At 34.4% G+C, this 16,889-nt stretch overlaps 1 protein-coding gene across 2 annotated transcripts in view; it reads left to right on the forward strand.

Moving 5' to 3' along the window:
* The window catches only part of CHCHD3 (coiled-coil-helix-coiled-coil-helix domain containing 3), a 336,173-nt gene that overhangs the window by 181,586 nt on the left and 137,698 nt on the right, over positions 1 to 16,889 (forward strand). The gene's annotated exons all lie outside the window — the stretch shown is intronic.

Below are 16,889 nucleotides of genomic sequence, written 5' to 3' on the forward strand. Positions count from 1 at the left end.
ACCTGGTAGCAGCAGTTTGCTATTTCAGCTTCCTAATTGGTGTCAGAGGCTGCTGATGAAACCTAGGTGACTTGGATTGATTGATGGAGGGGGTGCTGTCTGCCAAGTCTACATCTGACCAATAGATTTATTGCTTCTGAAACTAAAAAAAAATTAATGCTAAAAATACTCTTTAGTGAATATAGTGGGCCTGAAATAAAAGTTACTATTCAGCATTAAGCAACACTTTCCATGTTACCTGAGGTTCCCTTGAATTCTCAAGACTAAAATTTTGTGCTATTTCTAATTCACAGCTGGCTGTTTTCTTGATTTCATAATACAATATATTTCACACCAGCTGCTGCACAGTGGTATCTATCTCTTTCAGAAAAGATAGAGAAATTGGTAGTCAAGTAATCTGTGTTTGTTTTGAGCAACTCCTTTTACAAAATTTCACAATTTGCAATAGAATCTTAATTTATGCCTTTCCCCTCTCCTCTTGAGCTACCCCTTCCCCCCACAACACACACAAAGCTTTCTATTCACGAACACTATTCAGACTTTATAAATTCTTAGAACCCTATAATATAGAATAATGGCTATCCTAAAATTAATGATTAAAATTAGTGGATTTAAATTTTAAGTTTTGAATTAGCTGGCATTCATTTTCTTTTTCCCATTCCCATTACCACTCTACTTGTTATTGCCTTTTGGTCATTTTCAATTGTGTTAGACTCTTCATGACCCTATTTGGGCTTTTCTTGGCAAAGATACTGAAGCAGTTTGCCATTTCTTTGTCAGCTTATTTTACAGATGAATAAATTGAGGCAAACAGATTTCCAGGGTCACACAGCTAGTGTCAGAAGCCAAATTTGAACTTGGGAAGCTGAGTTTTTTTTTTTTTTTTTTTTTTTCCTGCACCATCTTTATCCACTGCACCATCTAGCTGTCCCCACAATTCTGCTGATGGGGGAGGGGGAAATGAAAACACTTGGGACAAATGTATGTATTCAAGCAAAACCTGGACCCAAATAGATTCTATGCAAAAATGTATGTTTTATTATGTATCTTGAGTACATCACTTCTTTGTCAGGAATTGGATAGCATTCTTAATTTTGGTCCCAGACTTAAGATTGTTCATTCATTGATTGGATTTCTTAAGTTTTTCAGGGTTGTCTGTCTTTACACTATTGTTGTTATCATGTAAGTTATTCTAAGGGTCCTGATTTTTATGAGTGAATTTAAAGCAAAGTTATAGTCATCTTAGTATGGTTCATGGAGCTATTTCGTAAAGAGGGTAGAATTGCTAAATTTTATTGAAAATTTATCACTTGAAGGTTGTAATTACAAAAAAACTAACATTTGTTTTGAATGAGTTAAAGAAATGCCAACTATACTAAGCATTGGAAATACAAATTAAAAATCAAAGGGATCATAATTTTTGTTGCTGCAATAGAAAGGAAAAGAGTATGGGGAAAAATATACATGTTAAGGGATAGCATTATGTGAGGCTCTTATATAGATGATAGTTGTATTTGGGGAAATAAATTTTTAAAATTTTTGTCTTAAGATGTACTAAAATTTCTGGTTTTTGAATAATCATTCAGACATATATTCATGTTCACAGATTTCGTTAAATGGTAAGATTTTTAGAAACTACTGTTATATAGTAAAGTGTTGCTATTAAGGTTGGTATTACTCCAGAAGTTTTACAAAAGTTTACAATATGGTGAGGAGAAGAAGAGAAGAATGGATAGTTGTCTAATAGAAACTTGGGGGATAAGGTGTAAAGAAAACTCTCTTAAGCATTGTTATTTTCCAGTTTCTTAGAAAATGTGATCTCTGTGAATATTATTTGGAATTTTTATCTTTGGAATTTAGTAATTTTGAAATGATTCAAAAATTTGAAGTTGAATGAAATGCATGATGAAGTATCAATATTCTATCATTGTTCCCTAAACAAAATTATTATTTATACCAAAATGAATAACATCTCCTTTTATATTTGGCCTTGTTCTGATATGTACATTAAATTATTTCTTCTTCACTCTTTTCTCCTATTTCAATTACTTGACCCTTTATTACTGATATTGCTATTTTACAAAAATTGTTTTTGTGGTTTTAAGATTGATTTTTCTCCCCCAGTCTTCTTACCTAGATCTCATTCAAAGAAAGTGTAGACCTTCTTTCATCCATTATAAATGATTTTCATTTGAAAATGTCATTTTACTTTTCTGTTACAACAGAGATCAAAGGAACACAGTTTCATCACAAGTGTTTAGTGGTTCTTTTCACTTGTGGACCCTAAAGAAATAGGATCTAGTTTAATTTGTTTCTTTCTTAGATCTCTTTCACGGCATGTGCACTCAGATAGCTGAGTATTATTGATGCTGAATGCTTTGTGATGTTATTTTATTTATTTTTTAGGGATGAGACAGAGAGATGGAAGTAGGTTTTTACAAATTTTGTGGTACATACTTCATATATGTTTTCAATTGATATGAATCTCACACTGAAATATTTGTAGATTCTACTGAAGTTCTAATTCCTTGAAAAATAAAGCACTTTAAAAATTCTACTTATGGTTTGAACTCTTCCATAATTGATTTTTTTCTTTTTTTTTCCCAAGAAGTTTTTAAAAACAAATAAATTTCAAATCCCTGCTGTAATCAAAACTCAATAAAACTTTTAGGTTTTTAAATTATTTATTCCTGCTTGTTTCCATGCAGTGATGAACTCTCTAATATGACAATTTTTCTCCCTCTAAATTATCTTGTTCTTAATTTGCGTGTACTTAGATGTAGATCTGTTGTTACCAACACAGTGTTTGGCACATGGTAGACATTCTGCTCATTGTAAACAATGACGTGATTGTTGAGTTGTTGAATTCTTTATTTTCTAGTATTAATGGTATTTCCTGTGTTTGTCATTCTAACCCATACTTGCTCAAATCTCCCTCCCCATATGACATCAAATCTACTGTACCATAAGGGTATTTAACTTGATGAAATTTCTCTTACTGTCCTGCCTAATGGCAGAATTCATCCATTTCTTTGATCCAATGCTAAAATTATGTTTTTAAGTCTTAATGTTTAATTAGTTACTATAAAGAATTGGCAAATATTTTAATTACTAATTTTTTTTCTGTTATATTTGAAATATACTTTTTTTCTTTTCATCTTTTATTTTCAATGAATCACCATTTATTTTAAAGGATATAGTATTTTTTTTTAATAGCTTTTTATTTACAAGTTATTTGTATGGGTAAATTTATAGCATTGACAATTGCCAAACCTTTTGTTCCAATTATTCCCCTCTTTCCTCCCACCCCCTCCCCCAGATGGCAGGATGACCAGTAGATGTTAAATGTATTAAATTATAAATTAGATACACAATAAGCATACGTGACCAAACCATTATTTTGCTGTACAAAAAGAATTGGACTCTGAAATATTATACAATTAGCCTGTGAGAAAATCTGCTGTGGCAATTTCTTCTTAATGTGTGGCTTTGGAGTAGTCACATCACACTCATGCATACTTTCTCTCTCTCTCTCTCTCTTTCTGGGACTAAATCTGGGACTAAATCCATCCTTTCTCCTAGGAATTGACACAATTGTTTGTACCATAGAAGAGAGATCATTAGTTTTCAAAAGTTTTCCTACATCTAAACATGGACAGATAGACATTGCCCATTTTTATCATTTATTTTCTGTTTTACATATTTTAAACCCTGAACTTAACAACTTAACAAATTGAGCATTTCCATATACATAGAAATAAAAAAGAGGCATTACACATGAAATTTTGAATCTTTTTCATGTAATGTTCACTTTGATATTCTTTATTATAATTTCATATTTTATCTGTTAAGGAGCTAAAACTCAGAGAGTTGAATCTAAGTTTTATGACATCAAGTGCAGCAGTACACAGCATTTATAATTATTCTGTGGTGGGCTTCCCTATCAACAGAACTTGGGAATCTGTGGAGAATTCCTCTTAATCTTCGATGGAAACATTTATTTATAAGAGGCCTTCTAATTTCCTGAAGTCTATCAACAAGCTTTAATGAAGTGCCTCTTAGACACCAATCACTGCATATGTTTTTCATTACTCAGTCAAAGAGTAAAACACCCATCTTTTTCTCATAACACTGTATTCAGTGTCTGACAAGCTATTGTCACTTAGGAAACATTTATTAAGTGTTTGCTGTGTACCCTATTTAAGCCCTGGGTGTATGCATGCTCATGAAGAGCTCAGATTTCAGTTGTCTTAGAGTGGAATAATCCTCTGTTATAAGTTGATATCAATTTAAGGGCTTTGTTAACTAACTTTTGTTGCTTAGGCTCAATCTAGTCAGTTCTTTCCTTAGGGAAGTTTCAGTTCAATCTTTTGACATGTCCTCTATTCTCCCCTCTTCTCCTCTCTCTCTCTCCCTCTCCATCTGTCCTTCTCCCTTTCCCTTCTCCTCCCCTCTCTCTCTCCTCCCTTTCTCCCTCTTTCCCTCTCTCTTCTCTTCCCCTCTCCCTTTCCCTTCTCTTCCCCTCCTCTCTCTCCCTCTCCATCTATCCCTCTCTCCCTTCTTCTCTCCCTCTTTTTCTCCCTCTCCTATACCCCCCCCCCCAATTGCCACAATTGCTTCTTATAGCACCCAATGGTTAAAAATATAATGGCTATTTTGGGAGGGAGTAGTTTTGTGGTGAAGAACTTTGGGGCCAAGATAAAACTTCTTTCTGGTTGATCCAAAAAAACATCTTGAAGGAAGTAGGTTTTCAGGAGCTTTCAAAGACAGACGGAAAAGAGAGACCAAATATTCATCCACTCCTATACTGGATGGGATAATAGTAACTAATTGGGAAGTTTGACTGAGTTGCTATTAAATCATGGGTTTGTTATTCAATGGTCTGTTTGCCAGTGGGATTAAGAAGGCTCTGAGCTACATTTCCCAGAGTCATTCTCTCCTTGACCCCCATTTCTAGCCTGGATTAGCTTGAGGCAGTGACTTAGATCCTATAAAGTCACTTCTTTCTTCAATACCTGTCTCCAATACCTCCCAAACTGGACACTTTTTTTCAGATATCCCTGCCCTCAAACTGTAAATTGGGAGCTTTGGGCAGGAATTTACTGGAATCTGCTTTGAATTCTTCTGCTCTTTGGCTGTTGGTGCTACTTCCCTAAGAGGAGGGTATGGGAGGTATTTTTCTAAAGTGCTGAAAATAGTCATTCTGGGCATGAAATTAGAAAATGGAATGATAATTTACTCAATATAGAACATTTTCTCTCTATAACTCTGCCCAGTATAATCAACTCTATGAAACTATGGAGTCCAAGAGTATTCTGCTCTCTTTTTTTCTTCTTTCCTCTCTGCATTTTCAAAGGAATACCTTCATTTTCCCTGATAATCTGGACAATGGAAAAGCCTTTCATAAGTCTTCTGACCTTGTTCCTTAATAGCTTGAAGAGCAGTTACCCAGCCATGGGAAAAAGTCTTATTTTAATGCAGGTACAGCTAATTCTCCTTGCTAAGGATACTTTCTAGGAATGATATCCTTAGTCCTCATTTTTTTATATTGATAGCTTTTGTGTCTTAATACCTGACACCAATAATAATTTACAGTCTTCATAAGGAATTCTGCTGGGAGGCAGGAAGTGGTGGTGAAGGTACATCTTCTACCAACTGACAATAATAAGGTGGAGTGTTTGTCATTTTAACTGAAATCTACCATTTTGGACAGTGTTTCTGATCACCTGGACTCGAAAAAGCTTCAGTTTTAGTATGGCAGGGATTATTATTAACTTCATATTGACAGTGAATACCTTTACTAGATTTGAGAATTTAAATCTTATTTGATCTTAACATGTATATTTACTTGAAAAGAAAAAAAAAACCTCTTCTAATTAGTTATACTCATTTTTGAATGGTTAGATAAATCTGGCCAAATCTTAACCCATTATAGATAGATGTTCCTGTTCAGATGAAATCTAAATAAAATTTGAAAGCAAGCTATATATTTTGCAGATGTCATAATTCCAAATTCTGGGCAAATAAACTACATAAAGCATTAAATAACTTGGAAATGGAATGAATCATCCATAGTATTTGAAATAGTGAAGATGGATAGATTCTTCAAGTTGATGCAGAGAAATGTAAAATACTAGAGATCCTCTTATTTCAAAAGATAAAAATAGGACTGGCAAATAAGATAAAGGACACATGTTTTATGGAATCAGATTTGTTTATGGAATTAAACTGGTGGGCCACTTTTTAAGTTAGGAAGGTACTATTATCAGCCTTTAAAATAGATAAATAAATGGGTAAATAAATAGATGAATGAATAATAGGAATCAATAAATAGGTGGATATAGAAAGTTAGGCTGAGAGACTAAAAATTGATTACTAAGCAGAGAGGATCGCTATTGGTATTTCATAGGAGCAGGGTGGGCACAGACAGTGCGAGATCCCAAAAATCAGGAGTTAGCCTAGTGACTTTCCCTTGACATCTTTCTTTCCACCTTGGTGGTGGGGGAGTGGGAAGTGGTGTGGGGACTGTCAATGACATTCTGTTAACTTTATCATTGTATCCTGTCCTGTTCCTTCCCCCTTCCTCCAGTTTGGGTATTCTATCTCAGGGGAGCTAACAGTTCAGTGGTAGAGCTATGAGCTTGGAGTCTAGAAGACCTAAGTTCAAATATGGTCTCAAATAGTACTAACTGTGTGATGTGGAAAAGTCATTTAACTCTGTTTACCTCAGTTTCCTCATTTGGAAAAAGAAATGGCAAATCAATCCAGTTTCTCTTCCAAGAATAAAATCCAAAGGATTCAACAACAGTTGGACAAAACTGAAACGGCTGAACAGCCGTCCTGCCTCGGAGAAGGAAACTCTTACTCATAGGCACACACACACAACTTTTGCATCTCCTGACTCCCCCTTAATTTTACCCAAGTCTGGCATAGTTAACTAAGGAAATTTCCTTACAGTATAAAAAAATGATCCTGATCATGGCTCAATAACATAAATATAGTGATATTTATATCATGGAAAAGAAAAACTGCTTCAGTAAAAATGATATAATTACAAAACAAGTCAGTGACATCATCATGAATCCATTTAAACTGACCAGACATATCATTCTGATTTTCCACAGAAGTACCAAATTTCATAGTCAATTAATGTATATTCAATTTTATTGTTTTCTATTTTATTGCTAATTCTGAAGGTAATGCGTTCTCTGCTTTTTAAAATGACAAATGACAGTTTTTTTCAGTTTCATTATACAGGCTTTTGTAGACTACCACAGAAATCTAATCACTGTATGTAATTTAACCATTTCTCATAGACTTAGAATCATCATTATCCCTACATATGTTTTGGTACCATGCTCTGCTGTTGCGATACATATGGTGTTGAGACTGATGGGTTTATTGGCATAATGCTCTCTTTCTTTGCTGTTCTGCCTTCCTATTTTAGTTTTCTCACTTTCCCTCTTCTTTCTTTTACTTCTGCTTGCCCAAATTTAAATTATTAAACTCATTTCTTTCTTAACCTTTGACTTCTGTATAATGAAGTGCTTGAATTTTGAAAGCCATTCCAATCAAAAACTATTGTCTTAAAACTTTCAGATCTGAAGTTGTATCCCCAAATCATTGAGACTTCCACAAATCTGTCCTCCTATAGATGGGGTGTTAAGCATTTGTGAATTTTACTGTAGGGACCCAAGCCAATTTAATGATTTTCTTAAATGGGTAATTTAATCAAAATATAGAATCTTGTCAATAAATATCTTTCATAATAGGAAAAATAAGCTGAACTTTCATTCCTTAATTTGTCATAGGAAAATTAATATTTTTTTCCCCTCATAATGTAGGTTCACTAATAATGTGTATCTGGTGTGAACAGGTATTCGATATATTTTCCAGATGTCGAAGTTTGCCTCTTCACCACACACACACACACACACACACACACACACACACACACACACACACCCCTCTATTTAGATGTAGACAAAATCACTTTATAAAGCAGTATTTCTGTGTGGCTTCTATTGTCAGCTGTCACTTCTGTTTCCCTGGAGCCCTATCTATGCTGTAAAGAACTGAAAGGAAGATCTGATAATCAAGTCTACTTAAATAAGTTAACTAAATTTGCACAAAAATCAAAATCTGTAGTTTATGGCCTCAGGGTCTGATAGTGAAGAAAGTGCCTGGGTTTGTGACTGCAGCTTTTTGCTTCACATTTATTATTTCTTGGTCCTATTGTGAATGGTTGAGGTCAATTATATAACCAAGAATAACGGCAGTTTACAGAGTACTACTTCTTCATGTACAAATTGTTTTCTAATTATGTTGCCTCTTATGCACAGTATCTGTATCTCTAGAGTTTTTTGCTTTCCTAGATCTGCCATTTAAAGGAATATTTTAATACTTTTGCTCAAAATTACCCACCTAATTTTTTTGTTGTGATTCACTGCACCAGTTACAATTGTTTCTCAGTAACCAATAGCTTTGCTGCATAATTTTGAATTTATACTTCATTGTCTTTGACTTTCTTCTGTCCACTTTGCTAGTCAACTGAATAATTCAACTTGCTGATATTATTTAATAAAGCATTATTTCAGTGCTATGAGATTTTACTATGGACTATAACCTCATTTTCAATATTTACAATATTAAATACACTCATGGATGACACACCGTTAAAGCTATTTAGTCGACCAGATCATTGACTATACCACAAACAGATTTTGAGATCGTAGAAAAAGGCATATATATAATAAAAGTTCAGTAATCTTGTTATTTGGATATCTGGTTTAAAATTATTCAGCCAATATTTATTAAATTCATATTGCTAATACTGAAGCATACAGATATATAAACATTTATCTCTCCAAAAATAGCTTCCAATTCTAGAATCCCCACAGTGTACAAATTATGAATTTAAGAACATATAGCTCAAAACTGAGAGTTTCTAGGAAACTTTATAAAGGAGGTGGTATTGAGGGATGTTTAATCTTGTTAGAATTTGATTGATGGCAAATGAACATTTCTTTTTTTTTTTTTTAAGGGATATAGTTGCTGCTTTTTTTTTTTTCTGGGAAATGAACATTTCAAACAGAAAAGGCATCAAGAAAAATGGACTGAATTCATTTTGAGGCAAAAAGTATATGGAGAAGAATAGTATGAAATCACAGCATTGTAAATGTATGTTGGAACTTACTTATGGAAGACCCTAAATTATTCCGCTAATATGACTTTTATTCACTGGAATTGGGAATTTCTGAAAAAAGTGAATAATGTCTATATATTGAGAATCAATGTTTTTTACAGAGTATAGAAAAGATATAGAGGGGTAATATGCTGGAGTTATGGAGGATCTTTTATTGATGTTGACAAGATTGGATAGACCTGGACTAGAGTAGTGTCAGTGGGAATGGAAAGGAGACATCTCCAAATTAGAGGGTAAACACTAGTGTATGTACTTCCATACTAGGGCTACTTTGGCCTTACTTAATTTTAATAGCTCTAAGCCTGGAATTTTAAATATATATATCTCCTTCCTTTCATTATCTTATTGCTGACCTTTAATGTTTCAAAGAATTGTATATGAGAAGGAGCCAAGTGTGCAGGGAAACAGGTGTTTTTGAAATACCTAGTTAGTGATGTTCCATAAACTATGGGAGAGTTAGACTGGAGGCTAAACACAATTTAGTGCTGGATAAGTAAATCTGGGAATATACAGATGAGAAATGATAGTTAAATCCAAGAAACCAGATTAGATCTCCAAATGAAACAGTATAGAAGGAGAAGAGCAGGCCCAGAACAATGCCTTGGGAGAACATTCAAAATCAGCGAAAAGGAACTGAGAAGAAGTCATCAGACAGAGGAAAGGGAAAGGAGGCACATGTTGTACAAGGCTTCCTCCACAAGTTTAAATATGGAAGAAGGTAGAGGTAAAGAATGATAGCTAACAGTGATGAATGGAACAAGTGAGGAATTTTTTAGGCATAGAGTAGACTTGTGCTATTTGTAGGTTGCAGGAAAGTTGCTGTAGGCAGAGTTATAATATAGATTAGAAGGACCAAGAAGGAAAAGTCTTCCAAAGAAAAGAAGGTGGAATGTAATCATTTGCATATATGGAGGGGTTATTCTTGGTAAAAGGGGCTGTCTTTTTTTATATGAGAGAAGTAAAAGGAGATGATTCAGGAAAACATCTGAATGATATAAGGAGGGGAGAAAAGAGAGTTTTTTTTTTTTGTTTTTTCCCCTCCAGTGAAATAATGAGGCATGGTACTCAGCTTAAAAAATCTGAGGAGAGCCAGAGGAAGTTTGGGGACGGGAAAGTTGCAATGGTGAGAGAGGGTCAGTGTGTCTGTTAATCTTATCAACTATCTCCATGAAGTTTCTGGTGATTCCACTCAGCTGAAAATGTTCTTTTCTCTGTCCTAAATTGTTACAGTAATAGTTGTTTGTTCCATTCATATATATATCTTCTTTGATACCCACACTATATTATAGTCTCCTAGAATCCAGGGACTAGACTATTTTTTATAGTCTCCATAGTCTCTGAAGTCTATATAGATTGTATATAATTTTTTTTCTGTTGTAGACATTCTATATTTAAGTGGAAAAAACTGCCTTCCCACATATTCCATTTCAAATTTTTATTCTAAATTTCCCTAAGCTATTCTCCATGCATGGACTGCTCTCTGGTGCAAGTCTTCTTGGAATCTTTTGCTTCCTTGAAGGCTTAGCCCCAAATATCATCCTTCTCACAAGGTCTTTTCTGATCCTCCTATTAGCATTCTTGAACTATATTATTTTTTATTTACTTATTTTTGTAGATATTGTAACCTCAATGGTAAAAGGTGGGCCTTGGGGTAGGAATTGTTGTGGTTTTGTCTTTGCACAGTTTAAGTAAATACTATGCAGTTGAATGAGGGAATGTTTTATTTGAACTCATGGAATGCAAGTTAAATGGAGGCCACAGAATACAGTGGAAAACACACTGGCTCTGGAAACAAAAGCTTTACCTCTGACACTGCTTATGTGACCTTAAATATATCCTGTGTCTTTCTATCCATTAATTTTCCCATGTGTCAGGTGACACTAGATAAGACTTCTGAGTTTCCTTCCAATACTAGATCTATATTCTATGACTAGGATTTTAACAAAGCAGTATGTGAAAATATGTTCATGGGAGCAGAAAAACACACATTTCAATGTCAACATTACTCATGTTAGCAGTTCTGGAACATATTTTAAAACAAAACAGCCTGATTTTTGCAGAATTTTTGAAATATATGTATAGTTTTGCTGAATTCAGTCTTTTAGCCATTTGGGTAAGTGCAAAAATAAAGACGAGCATCTTTGTAGGGAGAGTGGGGAAAATTTTTTTTTTAAAGTATTACAAGAACAATTTTCACAACAGGTCAATTAATATTTTTATGTTATTCATCTCTAGTGGATATAGGCTACCTCAGGTCATAAAAAGCTTCAGTAGGACAAAAGAGATCTTGTTGGGAGGACAGTTGGCTGTCTTTTTATAGACATTTTCAGCCATTAGTCATTTTTTCCTTGATCATGTCATCATTACCACTGTATTCGTGTGATACCAGACAAAAGGAAAAAAGAGAAAAGAGAAGGGGCTGGGGGGAATTCCTTCAGCGCTTAAACCAGACTTGTCGCACTCCAGGAGCACAATGTCTGGTTTTAATAGTCTCATATGTCATATACTATGTATTACTAGTAAAGGATAAGCCTATTCCTTAGAACTTAACTTTTTAAAATTTTGCAGAAGATCATGAAATGTCATTCTTACTGTACTTTAAAAAAAAAATGGTGAGGGGAAAAGACAACTTATATTTTATGAGTGTCAACCTGCTAAATGTCATTACAATGCTTGTTTTCTGTTTCAGATTAATAGCAGGTGATAACCATTTTTCAAAGCAAGCTGTCTTTTTAACTCACTTAAAAAAAAAAAAAAACAAAACTAATTCTCTACTGTGCCCTGGAAATTTTGTACAAGTTAACAAATGATGAAAATCATAAGGCATTCAGTACTTTATCAAATAGAATACCTGGCTAATATCCTGCATTTTAGAGGCTGATCAAAAATTTAAAATCAAGTATTTCTTTTATCATGCCTAATGAATTGTGATGTACTTTTAACATGTTTATCATTGAAATGTTTGTCTTTTTACTCTTCATGCTTATTTTGTGGCACATACACTGTTTTTGTTTGTTTGTTTGTTTGTATGTTTGTTTGTTTGTTTAGTTTTAATAGCCTTTTATTTACAGGTTATATGTATGGGTAACTTTACAGCATTGACAATTGCCAAACCTCTTGTTCCAATTTTTCCCCTTCTTCCCCCCACCACCTCCCCCAGATGGCAGGATGACCAGTAGATGTTAAATGTATTAAATTATAAATTAGATACACAATAAGTATACGTGACCAAACTGTTATTTTGCTGTACAAAAAGAATCGGACTCTGAAATATTGTACAATTAGCCTGTGAAGGAAATCAAAAATGCTGGTGTGCAAAAATATAGGGATTGGGAATTCAATGTAATGATTCTTAATCATCTCCCAGAGTTCTTTTGCTGGGCGTAGCTGGTTCAGTTCATTACTGCTCCATTGGAACTGATTTGGTTCATCTCATTGCTGAGGATGGCCAGGTCCATCAGAATTGGTCATCATATAGTATTGTTGTTGAAGTATATAATAATCTCCTGGCCCTGCTCGTTTCACTCAGCATCAGTTCGTGTAAGTCTCTCCAGGCCTTTCTGAAATCATCCTGTTGGTCATTTCTTACCAAACAATAATATTCCACAATATTAATATACCACAATTTATTCAGCCATTCTCCAATTGATGGGCATCCACTCAGTTTCCAGTTTCTGGCTACTACAAACAGGGCTGCCACAAACATTCATGCACATACAGATCCCTTTCCCTTCTTTATGATCTCTTTGGGTATAAGCCCAGTAGAAACACTGCTGGATCAAAGGGTATACACAGTTTGATAATTTTTTGAGCATAGTTCCAAACTGTGGCACATACACTGTGTCTTTAATATATTTGTGTTCCTCATCAAGGTCTATCTTAGCTTGTGAACAAGGATAAAGAGATTTTTAAATCCCAAAAACCCATTAATTGTCTCTGATACAACACTATATAGATGCTCTCTAATGTGCATTGATAACTTTATTGTAGAGCAACTGAACAATTATGTGTAATTTGGCATTTTTTCCCCCTCTTGATTCATTTAAATCCACATCTTGGCTTCTATTTCTGTGTCTGTACCTTGATGGAAAATTTTTAAGAATTAATGAATTATTGTTAGGCGCCATACTTTGAAAGATGTGGTGTTCTTTTTCTTCTTTAAAATATATGATATAAAATGATGGTTCTCTCTGGGGGAGAAGGTTTCTCGAGGAAGGTTTTCTGGAGACAGCCTTAGTTTCAGTTCAGATCAATAATTACCTCAAATGCAGCCAGCTGGTAAAAATACAAATGTTTATTTCTCCTTCCAAAGTAGCCTGGTTAGTTGAGGCCTATCTCTCTGCTTGGTTCTAAGAGCTTTTGCAGTTTTGTCCTTTGCTTCTTCCTTTGCTTTCTTCAGCCTTCAATCCAGTTCCATTCTTCATGAAATTCTGCTGAAATCTGACCGAGAGTCTCTGTCTGTTTCTTTTATATGAGAGAGGAATTGTGGGATACAAGAGAGAGGAATTGTGGGATATGAGAGAGAGGGATTATGGGTTTTCTCCCTTAGTGCTCTCTGGCCCTAAAAGCTTTAAGGAAGGTGTGAATTCACAAAGTTACAAAGTTAACTTTGTGACTCTCCCATACTTGTGAACTCCAATGAGTAAAGGGTGTGAACACAAGCATTGTATCAATTAGTTCTACTTAGTACCTTGTTTCAGGTTCTGGCCCAAAACATATTCTTGTAAGATCAGATCAACAATCTATCAACTCTAATGAGTTGGCAGTTTGTAAAGATTCCAACAGAAAGGTGTCAGTAATGTAAGCATAGTGGAGTGGATAGAATATTGGTTTTAAAGTCAAGAAGCCTAGACTTTAGCCTTGGGTCTTTTAATGTTTCTGCTTCTAAGCTTTCTCTTCTCTTTCTTCCAACTTTCTAGAATATGTCTTGCTTTTTTCATTTTCTTTATTAAATGGGCAGTTTAGTTCCTATTTTCTTCTAATATTCCAGCAGTAGAATTGAAGTTAAGGTAGTTAACAATATGGACTATTGGGAACAATTTTGTAGTCCCTTGAACATTTTTTCCAGCTCTGAAGCTTTGATATTAATCCTCACTCTGCCACCTAGGATCAACCTGTTGATTTTTCCAGAACTTACCTATCTTGTGTTGTTTATTAGAAAGAATTAGCATTAAAGAAGGATTCATGAAGCCTAGTTTTTAAGTCTTTATTCTTCTACCATTGAGCCTTGATGAAATCAGTTTATCTCCTAATAGATTGCTACTTTGTAAAATGTTGTAAATTTATTTGGACTTAAAAATTCTAATATTCCCTTTGTTTTTGTCTGAGTATTTTCTATGTCTAATCAACTTAGAATTTAATTTCATATTTTTAAACTATATAATGTCCTCTCATTATATTATAGGCTTTGGAGTTAGTTGAATCTGATTTATATCCATAAGGTATATATATATATATATATATATATATATATATCTACGCCATATAGATCTGGAAACATGACTTCATTAACTCACTTTTGGTGAATAACAGCTGTGATTGCAAAATAGACCAGAAAGAAAAAGAGATTTAATCTTAGAAACATTAAATCTGGACAAAGAACTATAACTTAGGGTACCTTAGCATGATGAATAGATCTTTATCTTGGCGTCAGTGAGCTGAGTTCAAGTTCTATCTCTGACACATACTACGGGCCATAGACAAGTCACTTAGGTATCCCCAGGAAATTTTCTAAAACTTTAAAATGCAGGTGAGTTACTGATTTCTATAATCATGTGATGGAGTGTTTCTACACTGAAATAACAGAGTTACACCAGGGTTACTCACTAGGATAAAAATTTTGAATGATTATTGCTTATAATGCAAATATTTTGATTAAAATATATTACAAGGGTCATAGGCTTTTGTAAGATAAACTAATTTGTTGTTGAAGAATTAGAATTAGTAACTTAAAATATTTGCCTTTATATAAAAAATATTGTGATTTAAAACACCGAACTGTTCAGAACTGAAATAACAGTGTAAATTTGGATTGTTGTCATTGATAGCTAGCTTTTATATAACTGTTTAAGTTTTGTAAAATATTTAAAATATCTAATTTGATTCTAACAAAAAGAGATGCTATTTTAATTTCTATTTTACAGATGAAGAAACTTAGGCTGAGAGAGCTTAAGTTACTTGGCAATGGTCACACACTCCATATCTGATGTTCTATATATTGAGCCACCTATCTGTCTCAGTAATAATTAGCATTATCTCCATTTTACATTTGAGGAGTTTGATTTAGGAAAGTTAAATAAGCCTATCCAGAGTCACATAGCTAGTAAATTTGACTCTGGATTTGATCTCAGGACTTTCTTAATCCAAAGCCAATATTTTGTGCAACCTAGCTGGACTTTCAGAGGGATTGGAAGACATGTTTTTGACACATAATTATGGTAGGCATGCATTTACCTGGAAGAAAGGAAATTCTGATCGGTAATTGCAAGTGGTTGAGGTAATTGCAAGCGGTTGAGGTAATTGCATGTGGATAAGGAGAGCCCCTTTTTTTAGCCATTGAAAAAGAATCTAGTACCCCTTCAGAAACTTTCAGGAATCAAAGATTTTACATCATTCACTCCCACTACCTAAACCTCCATGAAGCTGAAGGGGGAGATTTTGGCAGGTGGGTCAGGGAATACTGAATGGGTAGAGGTACATGCAGAGTCTTGGTTTTAACTTAGATCTATAGGTAATTTGTGTGCAAGGATTTTATGACCTATTAACCACTTTTTTAAGAGTCAACTTGATGCAGGACTCTGTTAGAAATGTTCTTGCAAAAAAAAAAAAAAAAAAAACAGACATTGTGGTTCTGGCAGGATACTTTTCTTGTCCTGGGTTTTGGCTTTGACATTCTTGATGGTACCACTGGGTTTGACATCAAGAGAGATAGTCTTGCCTTTCAAGGTCTTCACAAAGATCTGTATTTCTGCAATGCTGCACCCACTGGCTTTGTGCTCCTGGCCTCACTGCCTAACCTGATCCCAGTTAGCAGCAAGAACCCACTCAGCCACCTTGCCCCCTAAAAGCCAAAATATCATTTACCATCTTTGAAGTGTTAAACAAACTACTTATTCTTAGGACTCAATTTCTATCTTCCTCACGGCATGTTCCACATATCTCTCTGTTTCTGTCTCTCCCTCTCTCTCTCTCTCTCTCTCTCTCTCTTTCTCTCTCTCTCTCTCTCTCCTTCTGTCTCCCCTCCCCTATTCTCTGCCCTCTCTCCTCTTCTTCTCTCCCTCCCTCCCTTTATTTTCCTCCCTTTCTCCTTCAGGCTAGCTAAATATGCCAACATTATGAACACAAGATCCTTTCCTCACCATTTCAGCTGCCTTCCTGAGACTGAGTACAACATGGCCAAAATCTCTTTATATCTGCATGTTGTACCTTAAGTTTATATTATCTTTCTTGACTGCCATATCACAATAATAATTCATATAACATTTAAAACTCCAGGTTTTTTTTTTCAGAAGTTCACATTTCATCTCCTAGTATTTGTGAAAATGACTCTTTGAACACCTGTAAGACAACAATTATTATAAAAAATATTTTAAAATAATCATTTATTGATGAATGTTGGAGGGGATGCTGGAAAACTGGGACACTGATGCATTGTTGTTGGAGTTGTGAACGAATCCAACCATTC

This window comes from Antechinus flavipes, chromosome 5 (assembly GCF_016432865.1).
Source record: "Antechinus flavipes isolate AdamAnt ecotype Samford, QLD, Australia chromosome 5, AdamAnt_v2, whole genome shotgun sequence".
NCBI classification, from domain to species: domain Eukaryota; kingdom Metazoa; phylum Chordata; class Mammalia; order Dasyuromorphia; family Dasyuridae; genus Antechinus; species Antechinus flavipes.